At 40.4% G+C, this 6,568-nt stretch overlaps 1 long non-coding RNA gene across 1 annotated transcript; it reads left to right on the top strand.

Annotated features, from left to right (window-relative positions):
* Nucleotides 1-1,429: 1,429 nt before the first annotated feature.
* On the top strand, nucleotides 1,430-6,058 carry LOC123070688 (uncharacterized). Its single transcript, XR_006433885.1, has 6 exons — nucleotides 1,430-2,106; nucleotides 2,359-2,411; nucleotides 2,673-2,784; nucleotides 4,070-4,168; nucleotides 4,277-4,420; nucleotides 5,803-6,058. It is a non-coding gene; the product is annotated as an uncharacterized lncRNA (long non-coding RNA).
* The last annotated feature ends 510 nt before the right edge of the window (nucleotides 6,059-6,568 follow it).

The raw sequence follows: 6,568 nt of genomic DNA, 5'->3' as shown, positions 1-6,568 counted from the left end.
TGATTTAAGACATTACTTCTGGGATGACCCACACCTTTATAAAGAAGGAGTAGATGGTGTTATTAGACATTGTGTACCTGAGCATGAACAGGAATAGATCCTACGCAAGTGTCACTCCGAATTTTATGGAGGACACCACGCTGGAGACACAGCTGCACATAAGGTATTGCAATCCGGTTTTTATTGGCCTACTCTCTTCAAAGATGCATGTAAGTTTGTTTTGTCTTGTGATGAATATCAAAGAATTGGTAATATTAGTAGACGTCAAGAAATGCCTATGAATTATTCTCTTGTTATTGAACCATTTGATGTTTGGGGCTTTGATTATATGGGACCTTTTCCTGCCTCTAATGGATATACACATATTTTAGTTGCTGTTGATTATGTTAAGTGGGTAGAAGCTATTCCAACTAGTAGTGCTGATCATAACACTTCTATTAAAATGCTTAAAGAAGTTATTTTTCCAAGGTTTGGAGTCCCTAGATATCTTATGACTGGTGGTGGTTCACATTTTATTCATGGTGCTTTCCATAAGATCCTTGCTAAATATGATGTTAATCATAGAATTGCATCTCCTTATCACCCACAGTCTAGTGGTCAAGTAGAGTTGAGCAATAGAGAGCTCAAATTAATTTTGCAAACGACTGTTAATAGATCTAGAAAGAATTGGTCCAAGAAACTTAATGATGCACTATGGGCCTATAGAACTGCTTATATAAATTCTAAGGGTATGTCTCTGTATAAGATGGTTTATGGAAACGCATGTCACTTACCTCCTAAACTTGAACATAAGGCATATTGGGCTATTAAAGAGATCAACTATGACTTCAAACTTGCCGGTGAGAAGAGGTTATTTGACATTAGCTCACTTGATGAATGGAGAACCCAAGCATATGAGAATGCCAAACTGTTTAAAGAAAAAGTTAAAAGATGGCATGACAAAAGGATACAAAAGCGAGAATTTAACATAGGTGATTATGTGTTGCTATTCAACTCTCATTTAAGATTTTTTGTAGGAAAAATTCTCTCTAAGTGGGAAGGTCCTTACGTTATCGAGGAGGTCTATCGTTCCGGTGCCATAAAAATCAACAACTTCGAAGGCACAAGTCCGAGGGTGGTGAACGGTCAAAGAATCAAACATTATATCTTAGGTAATTTAAACCAATAAGGATGCTAGCCGACCCTCCTTCACAGAGCTTCCCCGATTAGCACATTCATGGCCGTTGGATCATCTTTGACTTTCGTTCTGATCGTTCGATCATTTGACTGTTAGTAAAAAAATCACCATATGGTTATTTTTATCGGCCAATGACCGGTGGGCTCGTCCCTCGCGTGGATTGGCTGGGTCAGCTGTTTCCATGTCCGCGAGGGATTCGCCAACCACTCCGCACCCGCCGTGCGCTTGACGTGCAGAGCGCCCCGCGCCCCCTCCAGGACCCCACTCTCTCCTCCCCGCTCCCCCTCTCCCAACCCTAAAACTTTCCCCCCAGTCCCCCACAGCCGCCTCCCCATCCGAAAAGACAAGGCGGCTCCCAAGCAGTGGATCCGGCAGCGCTGGCTTCTCCTCTCCTCGCAACCGCTGTCCACCCCTCCTCATCTCGTGAGGGCATGGAGGGGAGCTTCTCTGGTGGCGGCGACGACCTGCAGTCAAAGGGAGACGGAGGCGGTGCTCGACTCGGTCTACAGGAGAGAGAGAGAGAGGATGTGAGGGAGAGAGAGAAGGAAGGAGAGGAGGATAAAGAGAGAGAGGAAATAGGAGAGGGAGGTGTGGTGGCGGACTAGAGAGGGTGTGTGGAAGGAACGCCACCGGCTCATCGTCGTTCACACCGCGTGGTGCTCGACTTGATCTACATGAGAGAGAGAGCGAGAGAGGATGAGAGGGAGGGAGAGAAGGAAGGAGAGGAGGATAAAGAGAAAGGAAAGAGGAGAGGGAGGTGCGGTGGCGGACAGGTAAGGGTGGGTGGAAGGAACGCCGCTGGCTTGTCGTTGTTCACACCGCGCTGGAGAAAGAGGAGAGGGATGTGCGGGGCCAGATGGGAGCGCCGCTGGCTCGTCATCGTTCACACCGCACTGGGCCAGAGATGCTTCTGTACAGCCCTCACGTCTGTAGGTCCCTCCTTCATTCCTGTTGCTTCCCTCTTTTGATTAGCTGTAACTGCATGTTTGGGTCAGTGATATGCCTGTTGCCGCTGGGCAGTACTTTAGGCAAGCCAACCATCCAATTTAGTCTCTATTAGCACAAGGAGAAGTGCCCCTGTTGGCTTTTCTTTTTGTGGATTAGAACAATAATCTACATTAGTCGATTTGTGGGTATGTTGAATATGATATTTAATGAAGATGGTCATTCTTGTTGTTCAGAGTACACAAGTGGTTGCCCATGAGGCCTCCTCCTGCTCGGCTTATTCATTGAGGTAGGATTTTGATTGTCTCAATTTGTCGCTTCAGTTCCACATTAACCATGAATTGTTGCGTGTAAATGCTCATATCCCGTTAAGTTCATGTGTATAAATCAAGTGGGTTGAAGTGTGTTGTGAATTTCCTGAAGAAATTCACATGCATGGTGTGGATTGTTGAGTTTGCTTGGTTAACAGAATGCCATGCCTATGTAGATTGGCAGGGGGAAGGTCCAGGGTGAAACCTTCAGGAGGGATTTGATGTTGATATTCTTTCAGTTTGTAGATGGAGGATGTGATTCCAGCAAGACAGAGACGATGGCGATGACAAGTGAGATTTATGTTAAGGAGTATTAGCATATGCTCACAGGATCACTGGAAGCTTATAAAGGTATATACAATGATTGTTGCTTTCTTATCGACACATCATCGAATTATAATTATTGGCAGTAAGAGTACTTGTCTTTTCATTTGTTAGAAAACATAGTGTACCTTTATAATCATAATTATATGCAATGATCCATCATGTATTTTTGTTTAAAACCGCAACCCGTAATTGTTTGATGTCATGAAATGTCTATATATATTTTTGTTTACATTCTTAAATTAGCCTCCATACTATCTGCATTGTCATGGTAAACTTGGTAGGTCATAATATGTAGATCGATAATCCCGGTTCAATTTGAGCTTTCCATGTGATTTTTTACCTGAATTTTAGGATCACAATTTAACTTAACTTAAATTAGCTGTATAGTGCCAATGGGCGTCATCTGAAGCTAATAAGATGTTGTTTATTGAAGAACAACCCTTGCTACTTGCACAGTACGTGAAAAGCACACTAAATAGATTAAAGAAATCATACATGACTGTGATTGCATTTGGTTGACGCTTACGTGTATTTCTCCTGGGTAGACCAAGGCCGTAATGATCTATATTTCAGGTCCAAGCTTTCAATGCATTTTTTATCTATTTTTCATGTCCCAATGATCATCTGCAAGGCCGAATTATGCCATTGTTGATGGTGCACATGTATGTTGCATGGTAAACCCAGTATTGGCCCTCCTTTCAAGCTCCTTTGTTCATCCTAGAGAAAATCCTGGAAAATACGTCGGAACTATCTTTTAATCTTCCAATAGTGTATTGCTACGATTATATATATGGATACATCATATCGATGTGTCTAGAGACATAAAGCCGAGTTAAGTGCCAAACTGGGGACTGATGTTATAACTGCAGATGGGCTTTATTCAGCTTTTTTTCTTGCCTAGAATGATGATGTTTGCAGATGGGCTTTGTTCAGCCATAAGAGCTTATCGGTTCATCCTGCATACTTTTGTTTCTTCAGTGTACTGTGTCTGAGGAAAACATTTATTTTGTTTCCTGTTTAAGTGAATTCATGGCTGAGATGGACGAATTTCTATTGTGTGGGCTGGAGGTTCTTTAGTTAGGGCACTAGCACTACCTAAGCTTCCATTCTGGTAAAATGTATGACATGCCTGATGAGCATGCATATCTATATGGTTTTGTGGACACCGATTTAGTTCCACGCCAGTTTATTTCCAGCAGTTGGTCTGCTTCTTCATAGAGATTTTATTAGTACTACATTAAATTAGAAATTGAATGTGTGCTTCTTTCACCTTCAGTCTGAACATGACATTGCCTTATTTGTGACATAGGTGGAAATTAGCAAGCAAGCTACAGTTGATGCATGGATGACCAAGTTTACTTATTACTTTATGAAGATGATGATTCCTGCATGTTGATTGTGCTTCAAGGTACAGCTATTCGTACCTTACAAAATTATAATGCTTTTATCCTAGGACCAAAAGTTTGATTCATAGATAGCCGAAGAACTGAGGTTTTTTACTCTCTGTCGTTGCAAGGTCGAAGAGGATGGGAGGAGGGGAAGTGCGCTCTATATTTTGTTATGCACACCTTTCTAAACTATACTTGTCTTCTTAACACATGTTCATTGTCCAGTAGAAGCTGTAGATTTCAGCGTACAATAATTTCCAAAACGGTAGAAGGTAAGAACCATGTTACACATGATCCTTTTGTGTTTTCTTGATTTAAAGTAGCATGTACCTGTTAAACTTGGAGATGATTTTCGTGGTGTATTTATAAATTATCAGCCAAGGTTATTCCTTCAGGCAATTTTTTCTTCCCTGAAGCCTAGGCATATTGGTTGGTTGGTTGGCTCTATTTACTAGCACGAAGATAACTACTATGTGTTGCTTAGTTATTAGCGGATCGAGTGTATGAATGATCTTATGTTCACCCAGACTTATAAGTTTCTAAATACTAGGCTCTTGGGACTTATTTCTAAGGGTTAGTTTTTTTCTGGATTCATGTACTCTGGTGCTACAACCTAGGTAAAGCTCCTTCACAATAGTGTTTTAAGCTTAAATTGATAACTCAATCAAAGTTAAAGCATTAGGCTCTCTGCTCTGTGTACGGCCCAAGTGTTCTACATAATGCTTTATATAGTCCCAATGTGACTTCTTTGTTTTCTTAGCGGTCGGTGATATTTAATATTCAGTCAGATCTTGGAGGAAATGAAAAATATGCGAGTGTGTGTGCATGTGTATGTGTGCGTGTGTGCATGCACACGCGCGTGTGTGTGTTTGTTTTCTCCTGTTTTGGTTTTAGTGCAGTAGCTGAAAGTTTATGTATAGTCAAATTTAATTGACTAATTGGCGGGTTCATATATCTGTATGAAAATAAGCTAATACAAACGCAAAATTGTTGAATGCATTAATCTTCGTTCAGTGTGTGACCCATAGTTAATGCACATTCTTGCATTAGAAAGAAAATGGATAACCTTCTGAAATGCTGAACTTCCTAGAACTTCTCTTTTCATAAGAAAATAAACTGTCGATGATGTGAATAGAAGCACCTGTAGTACCACTGACCTTTGGCAACCTACGTGTCGTGCCTCCAAGGCAGGCCATGAGTGATGGCTGCCGTGATGTCAGCCTTGCAAAAAAAAGGGCTTTGTTGACTGATGGCTAGCTATAGTTTGTGTTTGTTGTTTACATGACAGTTTTTTAACCATTTGACCTATCTTTTATAGACGGTATAGTTCACAAAAACTAAACTTTTGATAGAAAGTACATGGGTTTATAGTAGACCATTCTAGACCATATCTCTTGAATACATAGTTTATAATATTTTCTGGTTTTAAATACTCCCTCTGTCCCAAAATTCTTGTCTTAGATTTGTCTAGATACGGATGAATCAAGTCACATTTTAGTATTAGATACATCCGAATCTAGACAAATATAAGACAAGAATTTTGGGAGGGAGGGAGTATATGAGAGTGCCCATCTTACTTAGTGGCAATGCTATGCTTCAGAGTATACAATGTTTTGCATACCAGTATAATTCATAAGTGGTTTTTCGTATTCAGGTGTTACTAATATGGTGAGTGATTTAAGGGGAGGCATGGGGAGAAGAGCAGTCCAAATGGTGGATGGAGCATGTGACCTGTTGATGTTAGTTTCCATTTTCGGAAAGAACAAATTTTCTATAATTTGAGTGTATGGTGATGTGTTAAAGTCAATCATTTGGATTCCCAACTAGACCATTGTGTGTGTTCTTTATTTTATTGTGCATTGATAAAATATTTCAGTGCCCGTGTGCACCAAGTTGAATTTTGAAACAGATGAGGGGACAACACTGCATAAGGGAGTTTACCCTTCAGGAATGTTCTTGTTTGCTGCTGTGATTAATAGTAGGAAATTTTATACCTATAGCAGAACAGTTCCTCAAGCTAAAGTCTTATGTAACGTGTAACATCTGAACTTTGTTTGTGCTAACAACTTTCCCACTCTAAAACGCCATGTTGCACAAGGTAGGTGTTTTGGTTTTTTATTCAGGGAGGTGACATCAATTATGGATTTGATCTCCAAATGTGTTTGAACATAATTAAGTCAAGGAAGATATCACGTCATGTCTTTGTGATAGAGTTGTATGACATATACCTTGTGTCATTTGGCTCTATGTTACATGAATAAGATAACAAAATATGCATGCATCCCTAACTGGTTGCTAAAACCTACTTCTACTAGCAAAGTCAAATATTTTCAAAACACTTTGGGTTTCACGTGGTCTTTGCGCTTTCTCAAACATAAAGTTATTGAAAAATGCAAATATTTGTGATGCGCCAATGGTAT

Source organism: Triticum aestivum, chromosome 3B (assembly GCF_018294505.1).
Source record: "Triticum aestivum cultivar Chinese Spring chromosome 3B, IWGSC CS RefSeq v2.1, whole genome shotgun sequence".
Classification (NCBI taxonomy): domain Eukaryota; kingdom Viridiplantae; phylum Streptophyta; class Magnoliopsida; order Poales; family Poaceae; genus Triticum; species Triticum aestivum.
This window is presented reverse-complemented; position numbering and strand designations above follow the sequence as displayed.